Raw genomic sequence first — 15,601 nt, forward strand, 5'->3', positions numbered from 1 at the left:
TTGCCTTTTCATGGCGCGAAATTTTGCAATTTCAGATTTTATTATAATCGTTACCAATAATTGAGTTATGCAACGTCTCATTTTTTTTTATACAAAATTTTCATCGAAATTTTTCAGGCGTAATATAGTTAGCTGAGTTCAATATTTTTGGAACGAATAATCCTACCTTTCTAGATGATTGCAATGCAGTTTCACTAACCATAGACAGTAGTCTACGATAAGTAGTAACTTATCAGTAGACTTTTAGGTATTCTCTCTGTTCTTTTTAACTAATTTCTGCTTAAACTACTTTTCTATCAGTCAATCTCTCTCTCGTCACCTATTTAGTAGTAATTCAGTTTATTTTCATACTAATGGTTTTATTAGCAACGAAATATAAATATATTGAACTAATTTGTTTTTTTTTGTCATGTCGCATTTTTTACTTACATATAACTCATTGATTTTACATCTGTTAGGCATTGGAAAATTTGTTATGTGTATTATTTGAATTCACAATTTGCTTCACTCTTAAATGTTTCAGTTCAACTATCTTAAGATATACATTATAATGCAAATAATAATACTGTTATTGGTAACAATTATTCATTTTCCAAGTAAGTCCCAATTAATAAAGATATTATTTTTTTAAATTTCTATTTCTGTAGTCGGTAGTCGATTGGTTATGTACTATGGTGCTTATGCAACTAAAATAATACTGTACCCGTTCAAAGCCCGGGTTCAAATTCGAGTGCTGTCATGTTCCAATATCCGTTTTAACTTATCTTAGTTTCCAAGTCTCATATAAATGAATTATAAAATTATTTTTAAGAAATAAATATCTTAAATTATTATAAGAGTTTCATTAGTTTGACTGCTTATGGTAAAATTGTGCTTTTACGTTAAAGTAAAGAATGGCAAGAAACCTATACATCCTGGATGTGTGCCCATGATCCAAAAATTGTTAAGTTAACCAGCAATGTGCAGAAGTTAGACAGGAGTTAGATTTAGGTGAAAACCTGACTTATCAACTTACGGTAGAACCATTGTCGGACCCCAGGCTCCAACAAAGGGTAGAACATAATCAAACTGATGCTGGTAAGATGTTGCAAAGCTTTCGTTATCGTAATAATTAACTTAGTTTACGCTTACAGCAACTTTGACTGGAAGTCCAAATGATCCACCGATGGAAAATACTTTCATTAGAGATTTACGTGCCGCATATCCTTTGCTGCCTGTTCCTAATAAAGATAATCCGTTTAAAAGGTATGGCAGCTCGTTAATAAGAGAGGACTTGAAGAAATCACTAACTGAATTGGCGATAGTAGCTAAAAAATACGGGAAATCAAAAGAAATTGATGATGGATATGCTGACAAAATTGATGAAGATTTTGAAAAAATCATGTCGGAACTCACTTTACTAGTAAAAGATATAGAAACAGCATTTTCAGGAACTCGCAAGGAAAATCACATTACTTCTTAAAGTGATATATTTATTCAATCTTTGAAATATAAAACAGAATTACCGTAAGGAAAAATAAGAAAAAATAATTAAAAATTCTGTTTTCATAAAATTTTTGGGGCTGACAATTTGTATATTTATAAACTTGGGATTCTTCTTTTAGGTGATAGGCTAGCGACCTTTCATTATTTAGATATAAATTCATTCACAGCCGATTGATATCTTTTCGATTATTTATTTACCTCGTAAGTTATTATCTATCTACCTCTTAAGGGGTGAAGGTTATATGTTTGTATACTTTGAGGGTATATAAAGTACAGGTTTAAAAATTTACAACTGCATCATTTTTATTATATTTTTTGATACTCAGGTACTTTTTTCCCTTTTTAAAATTGGACAGTGTTCATGTAACACATTGCATTATTGATGAAAGATACAGAAACATTAGTATGACATTTTGTAACTGTTGATCCTTTGAAATGATTTTCATCGTTTTTGTAATATTCTGTAACTTTTTAAATATTAACTGTCAACAAATAATTCAAGGTAATACATAAATGATTATGATTATAAATTTTCTATCACACAAATTTATTGTTTGCTCATAACTACTTATATGTGTAGATCTTCAAACACAAACACTGACTGAGGCGTCGTTGTTTTGAGCAGTTTTCTTTGGAATGGTCTCACGAAATCTGTAGAAGGTTCCTTATTGTAGATATTGTAAGCAGGCCTGTGGCGTTTCTCGTTCAAAAGTTTTGTCAGCTTATAATCTAATTTTTCATATTTGTTCGGATGTATGCCTCGATACTCACGCGTTCTCGTCACTCTCGGAATAGTTGTAGCAGTTGTATTACAATATCTTTTCTGCATCCATCTTTCGAATATTTTTTTTTCGCGCGAGTTGAATTCGTGACTTGATGAGGACATGTAACTTTTGGTAAACAAACGCTTGCGTTGTCTTTTATGTCTGAGAACTCTAAGATCTTGTTTTTCATTGATATCTTTTAGTTCTTCTCCCATGTTTCCGTCAGTACTATGGTTGGCTTTTCCATCACCGGAATCTATTTGTAGAAATTTGAGTTGGGATTTCAATTTTTCAGCTGCCTCTTTGTCGTTTTTTATATCAACTATTATTAATGGAGCTGATATGAATTGCTGTAGAGATTTTCTGGAGGGCGCATTTGCGTAAAGATAATTTTCAAGGTCTTCTTTGTTCATTTTCAATGGTCTCATCATGTTGGCACTGAGTGAGATTCTTCCATTCCCGTGTGATCTTGCACGTGGGAATATCTTTCTGGTTGATATATCTGAAATATTATTTATATGTATTTATTACCTTAGTACTTTGGTACTTCGTACTTTGGTAAAAGTTCTGCCAAATAATCTGTCAGTTTTCCATCAAGTGTATAGTTTTAATTTAACAAAGTAAGTTAATAATAGAAGTGAATCCTACTACTATTATAAAGGCGAAAGTTTGTATGGATGTATGGATGTTTGTGAAAGATCACGCAAAAACTACTGAACCCATTACCATGAAATTTGGTATGTAGGTAGCTGAAGACCCAGAATAACACATAGGCTACTTTTTATCCCAGAGTTCCCGCGGGATTGATAGGGTTTCCATGCGGACGAAGTCGCGGGCGGCCTCTAGTAAATAAATATTTACGAGACAGATTACGCAGATTGAATTAGCCTTGAACTAGTAATTACTTGAGCGGATTTTTCTTTTATGTTTTAATTTATAGCCTTATATATTGTTATTAAATAAACTTGGTTTACAAATTTTTGTTGACATTGTCAAAAAAGGAATGAAGTTTACAACTTTGTCTAAAAATGACATTGTCTAAAAAGTAATGAAATTTACAACTTCATGCGAGCCCAAGCAAGAATTTGAGACGATTTTGAGTCAAACGTTTTGGTTCCAAACTGTGGAACTTATGTTTATCTAATTTAGCCGTTTCAGTTTTGTGGAGTATAGATTCTTCCATACTACCTTGAAAGCACGTGTAGAAATAACTTACTTGAAATCTGAATCAGAAAAACCATAAGATGTATAGCGTCCATATCAATCAAAGGTTTTAATAAAAATTAGAAAAACTGCATGATGATGGGATATAGGATTGGCTTTTCATGGCATGAAATTATGTAATTTCAGATTTGACTGTAACCGGTAACAATATACAGTTATATAACCAATATGCAACTAAACTATTAATTGTAAGTGGATTATGGTTAGGCGGAGTTAAGTTAATTTTTCAGACGTAACAAAATTAGCTGAATCTAAAATTTTTGTTGCGAATTCATTTTTCTTGATGGCTGTAATGCAGTTACCATCAGATCAGGAGATTAATATTATTTATTTTCTTTTAAACTAGTCTGGATCTCTTCAATCTCTCTCTTATCTTTCTTACTTCAATTAAGTTTTTAGCTTGTAGTCATCTTAATACGAATGTTCTTATAACATATAGTCAAATGATTTCGTTTTTATTTTTGGCCAGCTTTTTGACTTACTAGCCATACTTTTATTTCTGTAAAGCGAGGTCAAGAAAGGCCATAGAATTGGTTAAATCGGTTTTGGTTGGGAAACGGCAAGGCCTATTCGAGAATACACGCACGTGCGTTCCAATATTTATTGGTTCGATGTGTATCCAGCTTTAGGTAATAGGCAATGTGATATTATAATATCCACTTACATCGCTCTCAAATTTTTGTGGTCAGCTAATTTTGTGACATAAGTTATGATGCAAATAATAATATCGATATTCGGAACAATTTTTCTCTTACCAAGTAAGTCATTATTGTTTACAGTTTCTCGCTTGCTCATGAAATTTTGAAACGTAATTTAGTGTGTATAATTGTATTATGGATATTTGCGACGGACATTCTTAGAATCTTAGAAATAGCTCTGCCTATGATGACTTTATCTTAAAATAAATTAGTTCATTATATTATTTAAATTATATTCAATATTTTAAATAAAACTCAGTAAGTAAACGTTTACAGCAACATTGACTGAAAATCCAAATGATCTAGCGATAAAAAATACTTGGATCAGAGATTTACGTGTCTTACATCCATGGGTGCAAGATCCCAACAAAGATTATCCTGTTAGAAAATACGAAAACTTATCCTTAAGGAACTTGAAGAAATCTTTGACTGCATCATCCAATAAGTACGGTAAATCTAAAGAGACAGATGATGAATATACTGATGATGTTGATAAAGAATTAGAACAAATTATGTCGGAACTTTCTGTACTAGTAAACGACATAGAAGCATTTAAATGGAAAAATCGTAAGGATGCATTACGGGCGAAGAAAAAAACAACCCCTAAAAGAAACCCTAAAGGAACCTCTAAAGGAACCCGCAAACCTGGTTTTACAAAGAAGCCTGCCAGCAAAAAATTTGCCTTAAAATATTTAATTTTAGTGTATGTCTTGGATAACATCTGAAAATATAACAAAATATATGGAATTCGTTCAATGGTTATTGCAACGTTTTGAAAAACCAAAGGCCTGTACTGTACAGGCGTTTAATTGAACTTTATCATTAAAAAAAGAATTATACTTACATATCTATATTATTAAATTAAAAACGATATAATTTAAATACGAGTATTAATAATATTTATTAATAAACAAAAGTAATATGCAATATTGATATTATTAATATCTGAAACTTTATATGTCAACAGGAAAGCTGTCGATTTTCTTTATAGACATTTTTTATATAGACCTCTCGATAGTTGGATGTTTTCATACATGATCGACCGTTGGCAAGGCATGTTTAACGTTTTGCTGCTTAGATATTTGTAGAAAATTTTGAGTATATTCACCATGTGGTTCCTGGTACCAATAAGAAAATAATAGGACCACTCCATCTCATTTCCATGGATGACGTAAAAGGCGACTATTCTCCTTTTAGGCGATGGGCTAGAACCTGCCACTATTTTAATCTCAATTCTATACATACATATAATCACGTCTGTATCCCTTGCGGGGTAAACAGAGTTAACAGTCTTGAAAAGACTGATAGGCCACGTTCAGCTTTTTTATCAATTCTATCATTAAGCCAAACTGCTGAACGTGGCCTATCAGTCTTATTAATACTGTTGGCTCGCTCTGTCTTCCCGTAAGGGATAAAGACGTGATTATATGTATGTATATCTATTTGTTTATTGTGACATTTGTAAAGTTGAGTTATTGGTGACGCACACTTAAAGTTATTTATTTAAAGACCCTCTTCAGTAGTCACCGTAATTATTATCACTGAAGTGGTGGCCAAGACAATTCAAAGTGAAACTCGAAGAAGAATCTACGAATCACGACTCAACAACTCTTAGTCTAATTGCGTATGTAGACAATTAAAACTTCTTTCAATATGGCGCGTTCCAGTTATATTGTATTCAGTTGGAAAGTTTCCCGCTGGATTAAAATTCAGTGGTTTCCATTAGACTTTGGCCCCTGTTTGAGTGGGCATTAGAATGTGCGATTCACAAACTTTTCAGAGATCCCTTCGTAGGATAGGAAGCAAACGATTTCAGTTTATTTTTTATCAATTTGGTAAACAGGTAAGGGCGTCAAACATAACTTAGAATTAAATTTATACATGAATAAAAAATATACTGAAATCAAATAATAATTAGAATTAAATGTAATACATTGAATAAAAATTTTAAAAGAAAATTAGTTTGAATAAGTAGTCTAGTAGTAACAAATATGAGATAATACATCATACACACATTTAGTCACGTCTATATTCCTTGCGGGATTGACAGGGCTAACAGTCTTGAAAAGACTGAAAGACCACGTTTGGCGTAATGATAATGGCGTAATGGAGTAACTGAGATATGATAATTGATAATTATTTGATAATGATTTATCCAAATATTTGAATAAAAAATAATAAATGTATATTCCTCGGTTTTACCTTCGGCCATAATCATATAATTAATGCTTCCATACTAAATTTTAATAGATTCATTAATATCCATAATATTTTTATTAAAATTATCCCATCATTATCAAATGTGAATAAATTTTTGTTTATGACGAAAAGATTCTAACGCACCGATATATATAAAATTTAGCGTATATAGAGCTTCCATCTGGACCTTCCGAAGTAAAATAGGATACTTTTGTTTCTAGAAATATCCTTGGAAAATTTTGGAAATAAACATACGGAATCCTCTTTACATTGCGTCGCCTTATTTCACTAAACCTCTTTATTTCGTTTACTTTCCCCGGGCCCTGGGCTCCAACGTTTTTGATTATAGTATCAATAACCAACAGTTTCAAATAAATATAAATATATACGGGACAAATTACACTGATTGAGTTAGCCTCGAAGTAAGTTCTAAACTTGTGTTACGAGATACTAACTCAACGATACTATATTTTATAATAAATACTTATATAGATAAACATCCAAGACCCAAGACAATCAGAAAAAGTTCTTTTCTCATCATGCCCTGACCGGGATTCGAACCCGGGACCTCCGGTGTCACAGACAAGCGTAGTACCGCTGAGCCACAGAGGCCGTAAAGTGAGATTAGTGGTTCGTTATTTGCATTCTTTAGCCGTCTTCGCCTTCGAGAGTCTAAATTGAGATGAAAAAAGATTTTGATGAATTTCCTTGCCTTTAAAATACGTTATTACAATGATATACCTACTAGTGAACAAAAGATGGTCCCCAAAAGGGGAAAAAATAAAATTATCAGGGAGTTCATCTTGAAGATCTACTGTACTTATTTATATTTTAGGAAAATTAAATTTGTTCATTACTTTTGAAACTACTTAGGTATATTGTAATTTACTCATTGAAACTAACTTAAACAAATGCGACAATGCATCTGTAAAACTTACAATAAAATTGAAACAAATTATTTAGAACTTTTTAAAATACGTACACACACATTTCACATTCTTCATACCTTATATTGTCAAAATAAATAAAGTCAACTTGCATTCTAACTGGCTTTTTGATTGAACTGAGATTCATACTCGTAGGTATAGTCCATCCCATCGCCTGACGAACCCAAAACTAGTAAGTATACTTCTTTAAAAATACTTGTTTCAATTTAGTACGATAACACTGTTATGTTTATGAATAATGCGAAATTTATTCTCTTTGAAATAGCTAAAGTTTTTGTTCTCAAAACATTTAGGTCGTAACTTACAACCTACGAGTATATTAGCCGTCTAATACGAGAAAAATCACCTCGTAAAAAATCTAAAGCCTAGAAAGAAATTCTTCGTGAAATGTGAGAAGATTACATTTACATAAATAAAATACTATTTTAGACATACAGGGAATACGCTAGGAATTTTCTTTTTTGCCCGAAGTAGACGATTATTTTTATTTATATATCATAAATGATATCAGTAGGATACACAAACATATATAATTTGAAGAATGTAGTAGAACACTCTTGCCGCGAAATGCTTTAATCATTACTCTTACGAATACTGAGATATAATGCCCTCTTATAAGAGAGGATATTATTAATTGGGATTTTATTATTATATTAGGCTTATACACTTGGCATTCTTCATTTAGACGATAGGTTAGCAACTTGTCACTATTAAAGGCTCTGTCTTTCCGGCAAGGGATATAGACTTGATTATATATTATATGATATTATTACTTTTTCACTCGAGAAACAAACATAGAAACGTGTAATGCAAAAAGCTTTCTATATCCAGTAAGTAGGTAATTTAGGTTGTACGTTATCTGTTAGTTCATTGATAAAAAAAGGCAGAGTAGATTTAGAAACTGTGAAAAATATATATAGTTTCGGGTATAAAACTGCACGTTTTTGGACTGACTTCGGAAAAGAAAGACAGGAACATGAAATAGCTATTAGTCCCATACCGTGTAGACAGAATTCAGGGCGTCGGTCGGTGGTCGAATCGGTAAGGTGCCCCGGTTAAAATGCGTGATGTACCGGTTCAAATCCCACGTCGGCCATGTACCAATGACTATTTTCGAAATTATGTACATTTGCTTGAATACTAACCGAGGCTCTTACGGTGAGGGAAAACAGCCTGAGGAAACCTGCATATTCAGGCAACTGTATATGTAACCATGTATCCAATTGTGTTGGTCTTGGATTCATATAAATAATTAGACTTTATTTAGCTAACTTGAGTTTATTGAATGAACACAAGTAATACAAGAGTCTGCCGCGAGAGATGGCTGGCCCTCAATCCTGTTAGGACACCACCTTCCTTCAATACGGGTTTGATTTACCCGCAAAGGTTGTGGAGGTCAGATGGGAATCGCTTCGGGTAAAAACCTAACTCGCCCAATCTAGGATCCATTGTCAAAGGTATACCCTGGGCTCCTCTCTCGAGAGGTGAGGATGCAACGGGGACTAAAGCCAGGAGTTAGAACAAGAGGTGGACAGAATTAAGACTGCATTTACATTTACAAGACTTGAAGGCCGTCTTTGCTTGGATAGATTAAGATAGTGATAGGGTGTCAGTCCTGCACTGAAAAGAGTAGAAAACCAGCGTTATTACGCCCCCGAGGTCATATAAACTGGAGTAACAATGTAGAAGCAAGGTAACGACTCCAAGGCTACGACTGATGGTCAATTTCGGGCGAAAGCCATAAATCCGCAATGCAGCTTGCATTCTAATAAATTGTGGGTTGATTTAAAAGCGAAAGAACTAATCACTACATACATTATAATGCAGAGTCGCTTCCCGCGTCTGTCCTTCTGTATGTATGTATCTTTCTAACTACAAGATGGATTTTGATGCAGTTTTTTTGTTGAAGGTAGGTTTATACGTATAAATAATAGCCGTGCGAGGTAGTGGCGGGTCGTAAGTGGATTTAAATAAGGAATCTGTATGTACCTTACTAATAGGTATTTTTTATGCGCCAGCCACACACATTATAAAAGTCAACGCCTAATTTCTGTTACCGCGGGAATTTCGGGAAATCTACTCATCCACAGGGCATCACTAACCCAAATATTTCAAGTTTCTAAACCCAGCGGTTTGTGAGCTGTGCGTTGTTAGTTAGTCAGTCACTCAGTTATGGAGGAGTAACTGTTTGTTACGAGTATATATTGAATCGCCTCCGCCTATACTTTACGCCGTATCAGCAACATCGATATTAACTTAGTGCTTTGATTACGGTTTTACGTGCAGTGCAGCGTCATTGACTATTATTTGCTTACAAACCGGCGCCGCCATATTTGTTAGAACCTTCGACATACCATTATTTATAGAGAACGCAATTCAAATTTTCAATTCTTTCTTTAAGCTAAAGCTGTAAATACTATTTAAGAAAAATGTATTTGTTTTGTAAACAAAATTGCAAATGTGTTAAGATTTTTTTTTATACAAATTATACTTTTAAAACAGTAAGGTAAGTGTGTTAAGGTTAATAGAGTTGATAGTTTGACACTTAAAAGTTGTGTTGTGCCTCGTGTAATTTTATTTTATAAAGTTTACTAATTAACGTACACCAGGTAGGTATTGTATTTTGGTGTTCAGAGATTAATGCATAAAGGAAACACTTAAAAAACTGTGCCGAGTAAATCTGGTACTTTAGAATAGAACCAATTCATATCTTTCTCATGAAAGTTGTTAAGGCGAAACGGATAAAGACTTAGGATTCCTCTTGTAGGCCATGGACTAGCAACCTGTCACTATTTGAATCTCAACATACATACATACATATGGTCACGTCTATATCCCTTGCGGGGTAGACAGAGCCAACAGTCTTGAAAAGACTGAATGGCCACGTTCAGCTATTTGGCTTAATGATAGAATCTCAATTCCATCATAAAGCCCTATACAGCTAAACGTGGCTTTCAGTTTTTACGAGACTGTTGGCTCTGTCTACCCTGCTAGTATATAGGCGCGACTGTATGTATCCATGTAAAAATTTTAAAAAATAATATTTACATTCTATTATTAAAAAAAAAATTGTTCTGGAATCTTTACGATTTACTTGTAAATGCGCACTCTCGTTTACAGAGCAGACCGATTCTATGTTTCGAACTATGAACACACCCCGTTATTTTGAAAATCGTTAAAAATAACACGTTTTGTTCCATGTTTGAATTGGTGGAAACACGGTATTATATTTCTTTGAGCATAGATAAGATAGTAGATAATGATAAAGCCGTGATATAAATATGTATAATTTCATTTACTCGATTAACCAAATCCTTTAAATATAATCCGTATTAACTTAAATAAAAAAAAATTCAGTTTAAATAAAAAACGACTAAAAAATAAATTTAAAATTGCGTAGTCCCTGTACTTCGTTCGCTAGTAGCAAGTGAGCCTAAAAGACTAGAAGCATAATCTTGACCTAAGAAGTATTCAACACTTTGGTCACGGGAGAGCTCATGTATGCATGTAGGTAAATGTTCATACATACATAACAAACACACATAAAAATCACGCCTCTTTCCCGGAGGGGTAGGCAGAGACTACCTCTTTCCACTTGCCACGATCTCTGCATACTTCCTTTACTTTGTTATATGTTCAATTTACGTAAAATCGTGCCGTGTGGTTCCCGGCACCAATACAAAAAGAATAGGACCACTCCATCTCTTTCCCATGGATGTCGTAAAAGGCGACTAAGGGATAGGCTTACAAACTTGAGATTCTTTTTTTTGGCGATAGGCTAGCAACCTATTCGAATCTCAATTCTATCTTAAAGCCAAATAGCTGAACGTGGCCTATCAGTCCGCTCAGGTGTGTTGGCTCTGTCTACCCGGCAAGGGATATGGACGTGATTATATGTATGTATGTACGTAAAGTCCAACAGTATATTACCCTCTTTCGACAGGGTTCTAGACCGGCCACAACTGTCGTCTGGATATCGGTAAAACACGGTCCAATCGGGCCCAATCCCGATTGCGAATAGAATATAACCGCACGGCCGCCACTCCACCCAAATTTGTTCCTAATGGCTACTCGGTGGCTTTTTATGTCATTTTCTTTAACTTACTGTACTGATAGTGTTAATTTCTAAGATTGGTCTACTAATCGAATCTGTAACGCGATAACTTCCGAATCGAATTTTAACCTCCTACAATAAAAGTATAATACGGATACAAATAAATAAATACAAAGAAATTTATTCAAAATGGATTAATTAATTGAATGTCGATGGATAGCTTAATTCATATGGTAGATCTACGTATACTCAATATTTAAAAGTTAACATGTAAACGCTTAATATTTTCACAGAATATTTACTTCTATTTCTACACGCACTTCACTACATAGTATAAAACAAAGTCGCTATTTTAGTCCGTTTGTCTGTATGTTTAAATCTTTAAAATTACGCAACGGATTTTGATGCGGTTTTTTGTAACAGGTAGAGTGATTGAAGAGGAAGGTTTTTATGTATAATAACATTTATAATTTTGCACCCGTGCGAAGCCGGGGCGGGTCGCTAGTTTAAAATAAATAACAATACTCAACAGGGCTCCCATAAATTAAAAAAATTGTTTGTTTTTATCTATAGCTTCTATATATAGTTATACCAAAAAATCAAAGCACGGTAAGCCTCCGTAAAGTAGGTGGCGTTTCTTCACCCCTCATCCCGGAATAAACAGATCTGGCAACTCATTAAAACTTTTAACCAAGTCTGCTAAGCACCGATTAACTTCAATATTGTATTGGTTACATTGAGTGGGCCATGAATTTAGAAGTAACTTATAAATTGTTCATTAGGATTCAACTTTACTTGGTATTTGACTAGATGCTGTCCCCGGATTTGCCTGCGGAAGTTTGGGGCTTTTTTCGGAGTGTAATTCTTACTATTCTGATCTTTACGGGTTTTCAATCTGCCTGTGAAGGTTTTCATGCACCCTATTTTCAATGACATAAAATATCGTATTGTTTGACTAAATCATCTTCCTTTTTATTAAATTAAATTAATTAAAATTAGAGTATTATTTAAATTCCCAAAACATTTCATAATTCCCACTAAAATTAATAAAAAGTTTTTGCCTGGTTTTGAGGAAGAATAAAGCTCGTGTAATCCGTGAAAATTAAACTTGCACTTGACTTACATTATCAAAGAGTTTCAATATTCACTTTAAAAAAATTAACTAACTGTAATGTCCAGTATTGTATAATTTTTTTTTTAAATATTTTTGTTGAATTACAGTTAACAAAAAAAGTCATAAGTTTACCATAGTCGATTAAAGATGGCGTTGTTCAAAATTAAAACTCGCTATGGGTTACTTTCACGTTTATTCTATACTCTATATCTAAACTTCTCTAACTAACTTTGCCAAATCGAAAAGCGGTTAATAATTAACCGCACTTTTTGCAAGACTGTACCAAAATATGATTTTGTGTGTGGTCCTTTTTAAAATATTTAATTAAATATTTAATAATCTACTAATAATATAAATTACAGATAATAGACAGACTTTAACACTGTTTTGTTAAACCAAACCAAACTAATTCTTTTTGTTAAAACCTAAAGTTGTGTCCCTATCCCGTGGGATTCACGTCAAATTTCTCTAATAATAATAAGTCTCTAGACCCTACGGGTTGGGCTGAGCGTTGTATGTCAGTCAGTCACTCAGCAACCGAATAGTTTTATATAATAATAGATTTTATTCACAAAACTTTAGGTAATTTTGCCTGTCCAACTTGGAATTCGGCCATGGTTAATCCTACTTTATAGGTCGATAATGGCCGCCTTAATATTTCAGAGTGTAAGACACACTAATCTGCCTAAGTACCTGCCAATTTTGATGGATGAATGGCATTAAATTCTTAAAACCACATAGAGGGATACTTAACTAACTCAATTTTTGTATACTTTATCGTTAATACTTATCAGTTTTCACCCTTCATGGAAAAAGAAGAGTAAATTTAGCTGTAAAAGTATATTACGAAAATCCGTGAGTTAATTTTATACATACATATGGTCTATATCCCTCACGTCTATATCCCTTGCGGGGTAGACAGAGCCAACAGTCTTGAAAAGACTGAATGGCCACGTTCAGCTATTTGGTTAGTTAATTTTATTATTTCACTTATTTCTGTATTAACGTACCATAACTAATTATATTAAACTGCATATTAAGGTTACACCTTTTTTCCCGGAGAGATAAGCAGAGACTACATCATTTCACTTGAAACAATCCTTGAATTCTTCTTCTGCTTGATAAAACTCAAAAGTATAGAAAAAACAAATGGAATTACTAACGAAAAATCATCTCGACTTAAAATTGGACTATGAAAATGTCTTGGGAATGTAGTACGTTCTGAATTACGACCGAGCGCACCATATCCATTCCCGAATTGGGCACGTTCATACGGCACGTGTGTTGCAGCCCTAATTTTTTGGTCTAAAACACAGATCTAGATAGACACCACCAGTTTCTGTATATGAAAATCAAGCTTGTCAAGAATTTCAATCGGCAAAGTAAGTTTGAGCTTCCACGCTGGACTGGTAGTAGTAAAACATAGTGTGTACCAGCTGCTTTTTTTTCCGTGCAGATTGTAAAAGTCAATCAAGGGAAAGGCTAATAAACATGGGATTCTCCTTTTAAGTGATGGGCTAGCAACCTGTCTTTTTCGAATTACAGCTGAATGTAGCGTTTCAGTACCGTTGGCTCTGTCCCCCCATGTAGGTATGTACGTATGAATACATTTGTTTAGTTTGAAGTTTTGTTCTAGTCACAATAGTTGTCTGGTAGACCTCGTGAGGTCTAGCTAGATCTAGTCTAGTAGTAGTCTATGGTCCTAACGGTGCAGTATACTGGCAACCATACGATTTTGATCCCTAGAGCACACTAAACTTTGGTTGACCGCTTTTGAGAAAATGTAAAGTTATTTTCGTAGAGCAGCTGGGAGACTAGGTACGCTTAGTTATTATTTATTCTATATCTGTGGTAATTTCTAGTTATTTCAAACAATTTTTTATAGACTCTATTATTCTTTTAAGATTAAAGTAGGTAAATTGGTAAATAAGAATATTTAAGTAAATTGCTTAATGCTAAATAAGTCATTATATTTCGCACGCATTTAACAGTAATTTGGATAAAGGTAGCTACGATTTATTTATACAATGAAACTATTTAGACTACACAATACGGTGAACACAATCATGATTCGCTGTCACCGCGGAGGCGCCATCTGTTGACGAAGGTAGACAGTAGGCTTACCCCGCCATCTCTTTGATCCATTTACCTGGATCATTGCGTAGTTTCGTGTTATGCAGGCTTTGCTAAAATGGGATTTCATTAAGGCTTTTAATAAATTTCTGGCGAAAGGTATTCAAGTTCCTACGAGAAGCGAAGGCTTGTTTGTTTGTGATATCTTCATTGTACGTAAAATATAAAAGACTGAAAAATAAAAGAAGTATGCAGGGATCGTGGTAAGTGAAAAGATGTATTCTCTGCCTACCTCTCCGGGGAAAAGGCGTGCTTTTATCATGTAACTAAGATTTATTTATACGATAATATCATGATTATACTCACATTATACCACACAATGCAGTAGTCACAACCGTGATTCGCTAGAACTGGAGAGGCGCCATCTGTCGACGAAGATTGGCAGTAGGCTTTCCTTGGCCATCTTTTTGATCCATTTACTAGATCTGTGACTTTGATCATTGCGTAGATTCGTACTGTGCATTCAAATTATTAAAATAACAGACGCAGGTACGTTTAGCATAGAGGTGTAAAAAATTTCTCGTCAAAACGGTCAATTCAATTCGCTCTGTGGTCTAGAATTTTTTTAATATAATAGTGTGTACCAGCTGCTTTTCTTCCTGCCGCAGGTCTTATAGTGAAAAAAATTGATGGACTTGAAAATAAAATTATTCCAAGCGATATGGATAGCTGTCTTTAGAAATTTGAATAATATAACACTTTATCATATCTACAAGTGTTAATTTAATGATTAAGCAATTCTGCTTTTAGTTCTTTTAAGTTAATCACGTCAAGGCAATAGACGCGATATGTTTTTTATACGTGTGTGTTTTATATAACAAACCAGTTTCTTTTTTTCTCTTATTTGAAAGATGTTTTACGAAACTTGACCGTAATATACATATTTTGTCTAAATATTATTCTTGCGTTTGTTTGCTTAGGATGGAAAAATATGATGTTACCTACATATTTATTTATCCTTCCATTGGCTTTCACGGTTAATG

The sequence above is a fragment of the Amyelois transitella genome, chromosome 23, assembly GCF_032362555.1.
Source record: "Amyelois transitella isolate CPQ chromosome 23, ilAmyTran1.1, whole genome shotgun sequence".
NCBI lineage: Eukaryota > Metazoa > Arthropoda > Insecta > Lepidoptera > Pyralidae > Amyelois > Amyelois transitella.